We start from the raw sequence: 16,656 nt of genomic DNA on the forward strand, positions 1-16,656 counted from the left end.
ACTATGTAAATCTTGGTATTTATCTTATGTTATTTATTTTTTACTTTTTTTCTGTTATTTATTTCTTACTTTATTTTTGTTTGCTTGTAGTTTGTTTTTATCGATTCTTTGTTCTTGTACTTTATTTGCCAAAAATCAACCCATCAGGTTTAAAGCTTCCGCGTGGAACAAGTGGTATCAGAGCTCGGTTTGGGGTTGTCGATATGGCAGTTAAAGTTTCGAATGCAAAATTCGAGGTGGAGAAATTTGATGGTAAAAATAATTTTAAAATTTGGCAAATCAATGTTTAGGATTTGCTAGTGCAACAAGGTTTACATAAAGCTTTGAAAGGAAAATCGAAGAAACCAGGATCCATGTCTGATGAGGACTAGGAAGACTTAGATATGAAGCCTATGAGCACTATTCGATTGTGTAAGCACAATTTAATGTCATCAATAAGGATTTGACATCAAGCCTTTGGTCGAAGCTTGAGAGTTTGTATATGACGAAGTCCCTCACAAATCGATTGTTTTTTAAGCAAAAAATGTGCACCCTACGGATGAATGAAGCTACAGATATCCATGAACACCTAAATTATTTTAATAAAATTATTTATGAATTATTGAATATTTGTGTTAATATTGATGATGAGAATAAGGCTATAATTTTGTTATCCTCACTCCCTCATTCATATGAGCATCTAGTCACAATATTGCTCCATGGAAAAGATACCATAGCGATGGAAGATGTGACTTCGGCTCTTCTCTCTAATAATTTGAGAAAGAGACATGATAATGCTCAGCCACAAGTAGATGGTTTAATGGCTAGAGGGACATTTGTTTAAATAAGTGAAAAGAGGCATGAAAAACATGGCTGGTCTAGATCCAAATCCAAAACAAGAAAAAATAATATTTATTGCAATTACTATAAGAAAAAAGGACATGTTAAAAATGACTAGTGGAAACTCAAAGAGAAAGAACTATGAGCTTTTGAAGCAGCCAATATAGTTGATGACAGCTTGATAAGTGGAACAAATAATGAGTTGTCGGTCATGACAAATTGTGATAACTCTATAAGAGCATTGATGATGGATCAGTTTTCATGGGGAATGATGTAGCTTGCAAGACCATTGGTGTTGGGATAATTGTTGTCAAGATATATGATGGAGTTGTCAGAACCTTGACTGATGTTAGACACGTTCCAGATTTGAAAAAAAATCTTATTTTTCTAGGTACCTTAGACTCCAATAGCTGGAAATTTGTTGGAGAAGGTGGAGTTTTGAAGATTCTTAAGGGTGCTCTGGTTGTAATGAAAGGCAAGAAGATTAGACCAAATTTATTCGTGTTGCGTGGGAATACTATCACAAATAGAGCAGCAATTTCTGTATTTGAGGATGATGATTCTAACTTGACTTAGCATATGTGATTGGGCCACATGGGTGAGAGAGGTTTGGCGGAACTTAACAAATGCAAAATGATCAATGGTGTGAAGAAGTGCAAGTTGGACTTCTGTGAGCACTGTGTTTATGATAAACTGTGTAGGGTGCAGTTTCACACGTCAGAACATACCATAAAAGGTATTCTTAACTATATTCATTCAGATATCTAGGGCCCTGCATTGGTTGTCTCAAAAGGCGGATCTCTATACTTTGTTTCCTTCATAGATGATTTTTCAAAGAATGTGTTGATTTACACATTGAAGAAAAATGCAGATGTATTTAAAACATTCAAGCAGTGAAAAATAATGGTTGAAAGACAAACTGGAAAGAAGGTCAAGTGCTTGAGGACTGATAATAGTGGAGAGTACACTTCAGTGGAGTTTATGAATTTTTGTAAGAGCGAAGGAATTGTTCACTGCTTCACCACTTCGAAGACGTCACAACATAATGGAGTTGCTGAGCGCATGAACATGACACTTCTAGAAAAGGCCCACAACATGTTCAGTAATGATGGTTTATCAAAGGACTTTTGGGCAGAGGTGGTCAATACGACATGTTACCTTGTCAAGATGTCACCATCTATAACAATCGACTACAAAACACCACAAGAGGTATGGTCTAGTAAACCTGCTGTCTATTCTCATTTAAGAATTTTTTGTTGTCGTGTTTATGTTCATGTGAAGGACAATAAGTTGAGTCCATAGTCAAAGAAGTGTATTTTCCTTGGTTATGTGAATGGGGTTAAGGGCTATAGAATGTGGTGCCCAAATCCTAAGTCACCTAAGTTTATTATTAGTTGTGATGTTAAGTTTGATGAATCTGCTAAGTTAAAGCACATTCAGAATGATTCAGAAAAGGAAAATTGCAATAGTAGTGATGCAGTTGAGGTGGAGTTGATAACTTTAAAAAATACTCCAAATCATGTGGCAGAAATTCCTTGTGAGAGAGATGAGGACAATGTTGACCATGAGGAGGTCGTTAAATCTACTCCATTTAAGGAAGAGCATCAGTGTGGAAAGGGAAAGAGAATAAAAAATCCAGTTGTGCAGTATGGTTTTGAGGACATTGTGGCCTATCCATTGGCTGCCACAAGCCAAGAGCTATCCACTTTTAAAGAAGCTACACTTGATAGTGATGGTAGTAGGTGGAGTGAAGCCATGGATAAAGAAGTGAAATCTCTTCAAAAGAATCGTATTTAAGATCTTGTAAAGTTGCCTTAAGGCAAGAGAGTCATTGGTTTTGAATGGGTTTATAAGAAGAAAGATGGGTCACCGGAGATTGGTGGTGATCGATTTAAAGCACGTTTGGTTGCAATAGGCTATGCGCAGAAAGAATGTGTTGACTATAATGATATTTTCTCTCCAGTTGTGAAACACACTTCTGTTTAGGTTTTATTGTCAATAGTTGCATTGTTTGATTTGGAGTTAAAGCAGCTTGATGTCAAGACTGCATTCTTTCATGGAGAGTTAGAAGAACAAATTTATATGACTCAGCCCGAAGGGTTGTTGTTAAAGGAAAGGAGGACCATGTTTGCAAGTTGAAGAAATCATTGTACAGCCTAAAGCAGTCTCCTAGGCAGTGATGCAAACATTTTGATACATTCATGATTGGATACAGGTATGTCAGAAGTAAGTATGACAATTGTGTCTGTTTTAAGAAATTTATTGATGGTTCGTTTATCTATTTATTGCTTTATGTGAATGATATGCTTATTACTGTAAAGAATTCTTTAGAAATCAGTAAATTGAAGGCTCGGCTTACCAGAGAATTTGAAATGAAATATTTAGGTTCAGCAAAGAAAATTTTGGGTATGGAGATTCATAGAGATCGAAAGTTGCGTAAATAGTGGCTATCTAGGAGTACATTGAAAATGTCCTCAGATTCAGAATGGAAAATTCAAAGCCTGTGAGTACTCCTCTTGCTGCACATTTCAGATTGTCGGCATCATTATCTTTAAGTTCAAATGTTGAAACAGAATACATATCACGTGTTCCCTATGTGAGTGCAGTTGGAAGCGTCATGTATACAATAGTTTGCACTCGGCCAGATATTTCTCATACTGTTAGTTTTGTTAGCAAGTATATGGCTAATCCAGGAAAGGAGCATTGACATGTGGTAAAATAGATTTTGCATTACCTAAAGGGTACATCAGATCTGGCTGGTGTTTGATAGAGATAGCAAGTTTGGTGAGGAGGTTATTGGTTATGTTGATCCTGATTTTACAGGTGATTTGGACTGTAGGAGATCTATTACAGGTTATGTGTTTACACTTGCAGAAGCTCCAATCAGTTGGAGGTCGATGGTACAAACCGCTGTTGCCTTATCTACGACTGAAGCATAATACATGGTTGTTACCAAGGCATTGAAACAAGCCATTTAGCTTAGAGAGCTTGTAAATAATTTAAGCTTACCACAGGATGAGACTGTTATTTATTGTGACAGTCAGAGTGCAATACATTTGGCAAATAATCAGGAATATCATGAAAAGACGAAGCATATTGATGTCAGATACTATTTTATTCGTGAGATCATAGATGAAGTTGATATCTTTTTATTGAAGATTGACACCAAGAAGGATGCTGCAAATATGTTGACAAAGCCGATTCCATTACATAAGTTCAATCTATGCGTAGACTTGACTAATGCCAAGGTAAGCACCTATGAGGGCGCATGTGGAGAAGATGATCGATGAATTTTTTTGGAATTCATACCAAGGTGGAGATTTGTTAATTTGTCTTGTATTTCAAGATCAGTCTTATTTAGATTAGAATGAGGCTTTGAGTCCACATGGATAAGGATAACATTCTTTTTTTGATAAAGTTAGGAAAGTTGAGATTGATTTGACCTTACTTGTCTTTGGGGTTTTATTATCTCTATATAAAGATGATTTTCTAGAGAGAGAAAGCATGTTTGGAAAATGTAGGCCATATGTGGGTGTACTTTTGGGTTTATCCTCTCTTATTAAGACATATTGTAGAGAGAGTAAGTGCATAGAGAAAATAGAGGGAAACCTTTGGGGGTTTTTGTAGAGAGAAAATTTTAGAGAAAAAGACTTTGTGGGAGATTGAGTCTATAGTTCTTTCAAGTAAGTTGTCTTGTAATTTTCTTTCTTTGATTTAGTGAAAAACATCGATCGTCTTCACCGTGGATGTATTCATATATGTGATGAACCACGTAAATCCTGATATTTTATTTCTTTTATTTATTTCCTGCTTTATTTTTGTTTGTTTTTGTCGATTCTTTTTTTTCGTACTTTATTTGCTAAAAAGCACCCCATCGGGTTTAAAGCTTTCGTGCGCAACCGATAGAAAGAATGAGACATGAGGGGGAGAGAATAGGAATTGGAGAAATGCAGAAAGAGAGAGGGGTTTAGAAAGTGATATACCTTTGGTGGGAGTGGTGAAAGAAAGGGGTTTACAAAGGCCTTTTTATTTTTATTTTTAAAAATGTTTGTTTGCGCTACAAATATAGGATAAAAATAGGTGAAGTTGGTATAGGGATTAGAAGATATAATAGATATAATTTCTATGCTCAACCTTGGGTCTATGAAAAAATGAAACTTAAAAATAGAGTCTACGTATATATTTTCTCTTTTAAAAAGCACTAAACTCATCTAACAACTTTCCAATAAATATAGTGGTGTTTCCCAATTTTTCTACATTTCCTATTTTTATTTATATTTTCACTACATTTATAAAAAGGGGTGAATTGCTATGAAACTTGTCCCTAATTGGATTTGTCCACAAGGTGAATATTTTGATCAATTTATTTCTTACAAATTGTTTTTTTGATATTTGAATTAGATTTTCCTATTTTTGAAGAATACATATCTAGAATTTCAAATTATTTGGATTCGTAGAAATAAAATAAAATTCAAACATGAAATGAGATCATGACTGTCAGATCGACCCAGATTCAATCTGGACTGTTGGCCTCATATGAATACATATTCATATAAGGTAGTGGGCTAATCTCAACACACACACACACACACACACATACACACACATACACATACACACACACACACACACACATATATATATATATATATATATATATATATATATATATGGCATGGAGAGAAAGAGGAAAATGGACATTAAGAATTTGTGCAAAAATATAAATTAAAACAGAACAAAAAGGCATAATATGGCATGGAGAGAAAGAGAACAATGGACATTAAGAATTTGAGCAAAAATATAAATTAAAACTGAACAAAAAGGCATAACGCCTTAATTACATTGATTTAAAAAAGGGTGTAGTTTGTATAGATCCTAGGCTCTAAACAATCAAATTAGAGCCTACCTTCAAACAGTGTCGAGTAATATGGTTTATTACGGGAAACCTTTGTGATAGTCTTAAAATATAAAAAATATATTTATTTATAAAGTTTAAAGATTAAAAAATAATGTAGATCGACAGATTTATGAAAACTTGGAAATCTTGAAAATTGACGGTCTAAAAATACGTTATAAAATGTACTATTTCCAAAACTTGAAATCCATTGTTTCCATCTCCATGTATCTTGATGTCGAGATGATCAATTTGAAGATATTTGGCATCAAAACAACTTCTTCTAGTGAAATTTTCGAAGTAGGTTTAAATTTGATTGTTTAGAGCTTCGGCTCTATATAAACTTTTCCCTTTAAAAAAAAATGTACATATATATATATATATATATATATGGAATGGAGAGAGAGAACCATGGACGTTAAGAATTGCACAAAAATATAAATTAGAAGTAAGAGATTGTATACAATGAGACCATTTATCTTTGATAATATGTCACAATTCTTTTCAACCATTTTGATGTGAAATTTGATTGCTTAGTTTCCAAATGAATAGGGTGGATCGCAATGGCATGGGTAAAAACAAGCCGACTTGGTTCTCTTCAACTGCGCACTTTTCATGCCATATGATACACACGTGTTATATGCAACAAGAAAGAAAATATCACCATAGAGCCGACACAAGTCATGAAATGCTAGATGAGAAAAAGCAAAAAACCAGATTAATAAAAGAAGAAAAATAGAGATTGAACAAGAAAACACACCAAAAAACAACCCGCGCTACTCTTGAACTGGATTATTGAGGAATAGATGGACATATACGTATTCAAACCTTGGTTTGATTTTTCATCGAGACCCAGAAGGAGTGAAAGTGGATAAAGTTTTCTTTATTGGCTATAAGGTCCTTTTAATACGTTTAAAAGTGGTGTAATAAGGAACACGGTCCCAGTACATCTCGCAATGCCCAATTGCAACTGCAACAGGACACTTTTTGATCCCAATTATCTTCTTACTCACAGGGTTTAAAAAATGGTGATCTAGATCACAACCACTCGATCCAGATCCGTAACCACAAGGGTTGTTCTAGTTCTGGCAAAATATCGAGAAGTTGCATGTTCCCTTCAAGAACCCACCAAAACCGGCCCTACATTTTATTTAAATTTTTTTTAGCTTCCTTTTTGTTTTCTAATTTCTTTTAATTTTTTATTGGCCGATTCATCGATTCAAATTGCCGACCGCTTGAATGAATCATTTTTCAAAATATACGATCCAGATCACCAATCCATTGTTTAAAACCTTGTTCTAAAATGTTATATTGTACCCATTTAATTAAGGATGTGGTTTCTATAAGGTAGCAACCTTAAATAATCCAATTAAGGCACCCTCCAAATATTATCATAACATGTAATTTTGGTGTAAAACATTCTTAATATTATCTAAAAATCTATTTTAATATGTAATTCATATCTAATTATAAAATGTTAAACTCCAAAACTGATTAAAATCAAGTAGATCTATAAATATATGAAAATCTTGAAAATGGACGGTCTAGATAATGTGTTGTAAAATGCACTATTTTTGGGACTTAAATTTTTTTTTTTTTCTTGATATTCATACATCTCAAGGTCAAGATAATCGATTAGAGGGTTTTTCCACATTAAAACAGCATTCTCCAATAGATTTTTGAGGCGCATATGTAATTCTATTTTTTTAAGGTTGCAAATTTATATAAACTTTTTCGTTTAATTGAAACTCAATACCCTTTCTACACCCAATATAGTTTTTCATTCTTGGGTGATAGAATGTTTTTTTGATAGGACAAAACCCTTAGGTGATAGAATCTTTTCTATGCTACATCTCTGTGATTTTAATTTTTAAGAAAGAAAGCAGCGTTCCAATTTGATAGGTAAAAATATTGTTCTTATCTAACGTGTGATTTTTTGTCTTTCCAATTCAGAAGCTAAAACGAGAAAAAATAAAGCAGCAAAGCACCCCTAAAATCATTGAAGCAAAAAACAAAAAGCCAAAAAAAATGTACTGGAGAACCTAGGAAATGTAAACAAAGCAATGAGAGAAAATCCTATATTTCAATATTAGCCAAAAAAATTCATGGGAGAGCCCGAGACAAATGCAAACAAAGCAAAGAGAAAAAATCACCTGATTTCAATATGTAACTAGGATCGTATACTATAAGACCATTTATTTTTGGTCCAAGCAGATCACATTCACTTTTAGCCATTGGATGTGAAATCCAATAGATGAAAATGTGCTACAACATTTGATAAAGCTTTATTTAGACTTTGTGCCTAAATAATTCCACATCCTCAATCGCCCGATTTCATCTAACGGTTAATAATGATTGTGACCTTTTTGTATCAAAAGTAAAGGGCCTCATTGTATACATTTTCTATGCAATTAAAGTACCAAAGAAAACACAACAACGAGACAAATCATAGGAACAAAAGGAAGGAGAGAAAATCACTTTTTTTTTAATATGAAATTAATCAATTAAAAAAACACTCGTAGATATAATGTTATCATAAGTCATAATAGTCCTCTCAAACTCATGTACTTGAATTGCATATGTATTTAATGCATTAAACATAAAAAATATTAAATTAATTTAAAATAAAATACAAAAAATATCAAATAAATGTAGAAATAAGATAATACGCAATCATGAGACCTCAATTTATTTATTTAAAAATGGCTCTTCCAATTAAATTCATCAGAATAAAATTATTAAAATAAAAATTTTAAAAGCTTAAAAAATAACTAAATCCACTTTTAGAAAATAATGTATAGCAATAAATGAGAAATTAGATAATATAATAATAATAAAAATAACGTAACATAATTACAATAAGAAATAATAAAAAAACGGTACTTCAATTAATATACCTCATCAATCTCCTTCAATGCCCCAATGGCGTTTTTCACCAACTTTCTAGTTAACCAACCAAGTTCTTCCAATTGTTTTCGAATTTGGTCTCACAAATTGCTAATTACTGTACGTTATGTAAAGAGAGCCGAGTGGCCTTTTATAATCAAAATAAAAATTATGGTTTATGGGAATAGAAGCATGATATTCCAAAACCTTATCATTTTAAAAGTATGTCATTCCACACGTGTTATTCCAATGTCTTCTCTTGTTGCAGGCTTGTGCTATTAGATGAGGGTGGGTGATATATGGGCAAAAAGGAAAGAAGATCCTTACTGGCACACGAGCATTTTTTTAAGACAATAGTTGGCTCCTTTACATGTGTTACACATGTGAAGCCACATCACACATGTGATTCTTTTTACTTTTCATTTTTTGTTTGAGTTTTTGGATTGAAACTATCCGATAGTTGTGATATTGTAGGAACTTTAGAAACTAAAGGGATTAAAACCCTTTTGTTTAAAGAGAGAAAGAGTGAGAACAAGATAGAAAGATTGTGTTGCAATTGAGTTTTCTCTTGAGGGCTAATGTATGTTTGTTTTAGAGAGAGAAAGCAAGCAAAAAAACTTGAACTCATTGTGGATTCGTTGTGCGTTCTGTTTTAGTGAGAGAAAGTGTTAAAAAGAACCCATTTTTGGGTGTTCTTGGTGCCTTTATTTTTTCCATGCTTAGAGTGAGAAATGGCTCCTGGAAATTGTTGTTTTAAGCTCAATTTTACCTTGTAATCTTCTTAAATCGGTAAGCAAAGTCTTCATCATTTTTTCGTAGATGTAGGTCACAATTTGTGATCGAACCAAGTTGAATTGTTATGCTCTGTGAATGCATATTGCTGAATTTTTTATTCCATATATTTGCTTTGATAGTTTGTAGTTTTCATTGTTTATTCAAATTGATATGAATGCATAATAGTTGTGAATGTTATAAACCCTTACTTATTTTTCACCAATCGACCGCAATAACTGGTATCAGAGCCTAGGGTTTGTTCTTCATTGTGTCTATAAAGAAAGGGTTTTTGTTATTGTGGTTATTTCTGGTATTTTCCCTAAAATAGAAAGGGCAATGAAATTTGTAAAATTAAATCAAAATAATTGGCCAATATGGAAGATGATCATGGAAAATTATCTTATTGCAAAAGAACTAGATAAGCCTCTTCGAGAAAAAGAAATTATGCTTGATGGAATGGAAGATTGAGAATGGGATATTCTTGATTGAAAATGTTTGGCAGCTATTAGACCATGTATTTCACCATCAATTTTATTGGTTGTTTGTCGATGTAAAACATCTGCAGAGCTTTGACAATCTTTTGAGCAACCATCTATTGCAAATAAAATGCAAGCGATGAAAAAGTTATTTCTTTTGAAAATGGAAAAAGGTACTACAATTAGATCACATATGAGTGAATTTAATTCCATTTATACACAATTGAGCTATCTGAAAAAGAATTTGGATGATGAACCGTTATGTTTGCTTCTACTGAGGTCTTTGCTCGCTAGTTGGGATACGGTGGTTACCATTGTGACAAATAGAATGGGTAACAAGTTTAATTTGAAGGATGTTATAGTTTCATTGTTAAATGAAAGGCTAGAAGTGCATCAATACAAATGCTTATTGAATCAAATCAAACATTAACAGCAAGAGATAAAGGAAGAACACAACATAGAAATCAACTCTATGAATTTAAAAGGGGTAAATCTCATGGTAGAGGTAGATCCAAGTCGTAGAGCAAGCAGGTTACTTGCTGGTATTGCAAGAAACTTGGTCATACAAGGAAAGATTGTTATGCTTTGAAGGATAAGCAAAAGGTCAAGGGCAAGGATGGCCATCTCGAAGCAAGTGCAATATCTGATAGTGAAGATGTGGTCACTTTTAGTGTTGCATGCAAAATACTATCTACTGAAGATAATTAGGTCTTGGACTCTGGAGCTTCATTTCATCTTTGCCCAAAAAGATCATGCTTTTTATCCTACATAGATGTGGATGGTGGCTTTATCTATCTTGGTGATGATAGAGCTAGTAAAATTTTGGGCACTGGAAATATAATGTGTGTGATGGTATGGTTCATACATTTGAAAATGTGAGGCATGTGTCAGACTTGAAGAAGAACTTTCTTTCACTTCCTACTCTCAATATTGAAGGCTACAAATTTACTGGGCAAGGAGGAGTGCTCAAAGTTTCAAATGGGGCTCTGGTGATGATGAAGGAAGTCCGAGACGGAAACTTGTACAAATTGTTAGGGAGCACAATTTTAAACAAAAGGGTAAATTTGGTTGTAGAAGAAGAAGAAGTTCAACAATGGGCATATGGTTTAGTAATGGAAGAACTTGTTAGTACAAAGCAAGTTCTTGACAAGGATAATCAGCAAGACTTAGAGCTCGTACAAGAAGATGTGAAGCCAAAAGCCTCCCATGAATTTCCTTCGAACCAATGTTTAAAATTTGGTGGAGGAATGATCAATGTGATTAGAGTGTTGCATCCCACTCTAATGTTGATTTTGACAATTGTCATGATTTGTATGAAATATGTCATTTCACTTGTTTGTGTTTTTCTTGATTGGCTTGTATTTTGCATGGGAAGAAAATTTTGGATGAAGTGAAATGGATACTTCAGAATTTAAGAAGTATCGACATGGATTGTCAAGATTTTCATGGCTTCGTGGGAGATATTGATGCAAAAGATCTCAGTGATATGAGATCAACCACAGGTTGTGCTTATAGGTGTATAAGCAATGGTTCACCTAAAGCATGTGTGAATGCAGGATGGCACCAAGAGCTCAATGATGGAAGTGTTGTCGAAGGTGGAGTTTGTATGAGAAGCCCAAACACGAAGAAAGATGAGCGAGGCATGCTCATAGAGGAGATGTAACCTTGAGATGATTCAGAATGATACATTGGTGATTATTTTAGAGGCTTGGTGATTTATCTTTAAGTGAGAGATTGTTACATGTGTGAAGCTAAATCACACATGTGGTTCTTTTTACTTTTCTTCTCTTGTTTTGAGCCCTTGGATTAAAACTAATCCAAGGGTGGTGATGTTGTAGGAACTTTAGAAACTAAATGGATTAAAACCTTTTTGTTTAAAGAGAGAAAGAGTGAGAATAAGATAGAGAGATTGGGCTGCAATTGGGTTTTTTCTTTAGGGTTGATGTATGCTCTGTTTTTTAGAGAGAAAGTGAGCAAAACCTTGAGCTCATTGTGAGTTTGTTGTGTACTCTATTTTAGTAAAAGAAAGTGTCAAAGAAACCCATGTTTTTTGGTATTCTTGGTGCCTTTTTTTTGGGCTATGTTTAGAGCTAGAAAGGCTGCTGGAAATTGTTGCTTTGAGCTCGATTTTACCTTGTATTTTTTCAAAATCAATAAGTAAAGCTTTGCATCATTCTCCTGTAGATGTAGGTCATAATTTGTGACCGAACCACGTTAAATTGTTATGCTCTGTGAATGTATGTTGCTGGATTTTTCATTTCATGGTTTGTTTTGATATTGTTTAGTTTCCATTGCTTCTTTATATTGATATGAATGCACAATAACTGTGAATGTTATAAACCCTTGCTGATTTTTTACCAATCGACCCCAACAACATATTATAAACAATGTGCATCAAATGGAAATTTGTCCTTATAGGAAAATATAATATCTATTTTGCTTCAAGGTTCTATGCACATGAACCAAAAGCCTATTGTAAAGTGCTAGAATATTCTTACTACAGAGAGAGAAACTGATTTCGAATTGAGAGAGTGAGAAAAAAGGGTACGAGAGAGAGCATGGGAGAGAAAATGAGAATAGAAAGTTGTAAAACAAAATGGGAATTTTGAACCCTTTTTTATAGAGCTTTAAGTGGCTTTTAAACGTGGATGGTCAAGTAACAAACAGTCACATTGTTTCAATGTGCAATATGACTATTGGGTTTCCTATAGTCACCATCTAACGGTTATCAATTGTTGCTATTGCAAATTGGCATTGTCATAGCCGTTAGATCACACACCAGCATGCACATGGCTATCCAACGACTCAATCTAGATAGTGTCATGTAACAATGGGGTGAGCCTTGAGCATGACTTATACCAGTTCTCGAGTGAGGGGTTCCTCAAGTGCCTTTGTACCCTTGCAAGCGACAGTGCACAGTTCGCTTGCCCTAGACATGCACCTACACTATTACCTTGTTATACGAACATAAGGCATAAAAGTGCTCACACCTATATACCACCCATTCTTTATTCGTTTCTTTAACGTGGGACTAAAACATACACCTCAATATCTCAACTTTATATAAAACTTAGGAAAGCAACATAAATTTTTATGTTACTACAAAGTTACTTTTTAAAACCCAAAATACTAACATTTCCTCCACTCTTTCAAAATAACATGAAAAAAATAGGTATATATATATATATATATATATATATATATATATATATATGTTATTTGCATACCATGACGGTATCTTTTAATTTGGACATCTACTTCGAGCAAAATGCACTAAGTTCTACAGTAGGTTATAGCTTTAAACCATGCTCCTTATCCAACAGACCAGTAGTATAACTCATAAACAATATCCAACGTTGGTATCTTTAGTTGTAAGTATATTTTGGGCCTTATGTTTATATCTTAATTTCATAAGTGCTCTAGAGATGAGTCCCATCTCATAGAATGCAGCCTCACTTCCATACTTATATACGTGTGTCTATTAAGAGTACTTCTATATTTATAACACTTTGACTTATGCAAGTTATAAACAACATAACTCAATCTAATAACATACATGTTATAACTAGACTTATCCACCATGTGAATTACTTTAGAATGGGTGCTTAGAATATTTTCATGTCGCACGTTTCACTTACTTTATGAACTCTAGCCCCATTCTCATTTACATTTTATTAGTTTCATCATTTGCAAAGCCTTTTGTCAAAGGATCGGCCAAATTTTCCTTTGACCTCACTATTATGTACTAATCACTCCATCTCCTATTAACTCTAAATTGTATATGGGATTCCATACTATGTGATCATTTATCGTTGTTACAAGGAGGATAATATTACTCCTAGTCATTAGATGGATGGCTTTGGGTGTGTCCCAAAGTTCGATATTTGTTTTTTTTTTTTGAACTTTGAGTTTAGCCTATGACAGATTTATAATCATTTGAGTTGAAATCTGACATATAAGAGTGATTTTAACCTTCTCGTCTCGAAAGTAAATAGTTTCTTGTAATATTTTTCTATTACATATTGTTTGGTAGTCCTCATATGAACAATTTTAAGAAAATATGAATTTTGATTTCTCAAATGATTAGATCTAGCCATATATGAAATAGACGACCTCCACTCCAGTCCAAAATAGCTAATTTGCAAAATAGATAATCTTAGAAAGAGACACATAATTCTTGTTGATGTGTGCCAATTTTATAAGATTGATGAAGAGAATGGTGATCCATTTCTTCACTGCACGTTTATTTATTTACTATCGAGTTGGGCAATGCAGTAAATAGGTATTATCACATTGTCTCTCAATTGAAGATCTACAGTTTGCCGAAGGTGGGAGGAGTTCTTTGGGATATTTTTCATGGTGCTTTATTATGGGAGATTTGGCTTGAAAGGAATAGATAAACTTTTGAGGGAGGGGCTATGGAATTACAAGATCTCAAGAACCAATTTTATTTGGAGTTTGGAGTTGGTTCAGCTTTACCAAGGAGGAATGGGGGATATCTTGGATTGCTGTTGAAACCAATTCACTCCATTTAGCTTATTCATGAATTCTAAAGGTAAGGCCCAAATATAGTTGGGTACTGCATTTGAGAGAGTGTCTTAAGCTTAATTTTGATGGATCATCTTTAGGGAACCCAGGAAGAACATGGGTCAATGGTGTTTGTCGAGTTAGTGAGGGTATACTTATTTTTTGTTATGCTGCCCCCTGTGGAATTGCATTTGCTAATCATGCTGAAATGACAAAGTTATTACAAGGAGTCTCTATATGGAAGGAGAAACATTTGGGGAATTCATTGATCATAGAAGGTGAGTCCTTAAATGTTATCAATTGGTGTAATAATTCTTCTAGACCTCCTTTGCGCTTAAGATCTATGTGGCTGAAGGTTATGGAGTTCATGAGTGATTTCTCTTTTAGCTTCAACCATGTTTACACAGAGGCTAATTCTATTTCTAACGAGCTGGCTAAGAAGGGGGGTGTCTCAAGATCCGTTAGTTGTATCTCATTCTCTGTTTTAGTCGAAATGGTTGTAATGGATGTTGGAACAGTGATGCAAATCCCCCCATTTTGTATTTTCTCTCTTGATAAAAGGTATTTTCATCATAGAGAATAGGATTTTTATGGAGGCTCATAAAAGGCCGTTTTGGAAAGAGAAAATATAAGGAAAGGAAAAAGAAAAGCGTGGAGAAGTTTTAATAGGTAGAGATTGAGAGATTCTTGTACAAACCCTAACACCATTGTGGCCCTTGTATTGGGTCAGATTTTATTAGTATTTCTTTTTTACGAAGAGGGCATTCGATTGATGGTGGTATTGTGGTAGAAATTTCTATTTGAGTTTTCCTTGCAATTGTATAATGTAATCTCTACAAAACCCCAAACTTGAAATTTTTTCCTTGGATAGTGAATGCATCTTTACCGTCTTGCCCATGGATGTAGCCCATCTTGGCTGAACCACATAAATATGTGTATTTTTCTACTTTTATTTGTATTGTGGATTGGTGATTTTTAATTTTACTTGTTTTTCTTGTTTATGTATTTTTTCAAATATATTTCACACACAATGTTGTTCTTGGATATTTTATACCACATCATGTAGGAATTTGAGTTATCCTGATTTGCTAACAAGGGGTAATCGAGATAGCTTCGGTTGGCAACAATGGATCCATTGATGCAATGAAATTTAGTACTCTTATCACAAAAAGAAAAAAAAAGAAAAAAGAAAAAAAAAAAAGAAGTTAATTGGCACAACAACTTTTACATTTTTTTTTCTTTTGCAGAGCAATAAGGATGCACGTACCTAGTTTTGAAAAAAACAAATGCCGCTAGTTTCTCGTAAATGAAGGAAGACAGACCAATATTTACCATCCACCAACCAATTCTCTTCCCAAATTAGTGATAGTACGCAAATGTTGTTGAGCCCCACAATTAGGGTTTTCATGCCTTCTCATTTGGTTGTATTTCTTTTATACAAAGTGGAACGAACCGTAGGAGTGGCAATAGACCTAGACCATATCTGAGACTCGGTGGGTATACCCGACACGGGTCCGGGTCTAATAAGTGATACACGAACAGTCTTGGGTACGGGTATGGCTATACCCAACCCAATGGGTACCCGGAACCATATAATAATATATAATTTAACTTTTTCTAAACCAACTCTAACGTCCCCACCATAGAGCTTACAATCCTAAGTTTCCCAGCCCCTCTTCGATGTGAGATTAATCCCACACCAATAAGAGAGAGATGTACTAGTTGCTATATTTGAGAGATGCATGTTTCTTTTTCCTTTGTTCACTTGGTAAAGGTAGAGAGAGATGGTGCGTGCTAGCCTGGCACTAGCCAATTGAGAGAGAGAGAGAGCGTTAGTGAGAGATTTAATGTTGGGTTAATGCATGCCATCTTGGCCTTGTTAAGAGAGAGAATTAGAAAGAACGTGAGAGAGAGATTTAGAAAGAACATGCGTATGTGCCAGCCTAGATTCGCCAACTTTAAAAAGGCTTGTTGCCTTTATTAAAGCATAACTTAAAGGGTGTGGTTTCTATAAGGTTGCAACCTTAAACAAACTTAAAGGGTGTGGTTTCTATAAGGTTGTAACCTTAAACAATCCAATTAAGGTGCACCTCCAAATTGTATCATAAAATGCAACATTATCTCAAAATCTATTTTTATATCTAATTATAAATTTAAAAACTCCAAAGAACGTTAAAATCAATCTATAAACATATGAAAATATTGAAAATGGACGATCTAGATAATGTATTGCAAGCTATATTATTTTTTAGACTCAATTTTTTTTTTTTTTTTCATAAG

The 16,656-nt window shown here is 33.9% G+C and overlaps 1 long non-coding RNA gene across 1 annotated transcript; it reads right to left on the reverse strand.

The window, feature by feature from the left end:
- Positions 1 to 3,952: 3,952 nt before the first annotated feature.
- Positions 3,953 to 8,723, reverse strand: LOC148780460 (uncharacterized). Its single transcript, XR_016040042.1, has 2 exons — positions 8,611 to 8,723; positions 3,953 to 6,322 (listed from the first exon to the last, which is right to left on the reverse strand). It is a non-coding gene; the product is annotated as an uncharacterized LOC148780460 (long non-coding RNA).
- Positions 8,724 to 16,656: the final 7,933 nt, after the last annotated feature.

Source organism: Amborella trichopoda, chromosome 9, assembly GCF_054954075.1.
Source record: "Amborella trichopoda isolate Santa Cruz 75 chromosome 9, AtrichopodaSantaCruz75HAP2 v2.0, whole genome shotgun sequence".
NCBI classification, from domain to species: Eukaryota; Viridiplantae; Streptophyta; class Magnoliopsida; order Amborellales; family Amborellaceae; genus Amborella; species Amborella trichopoda.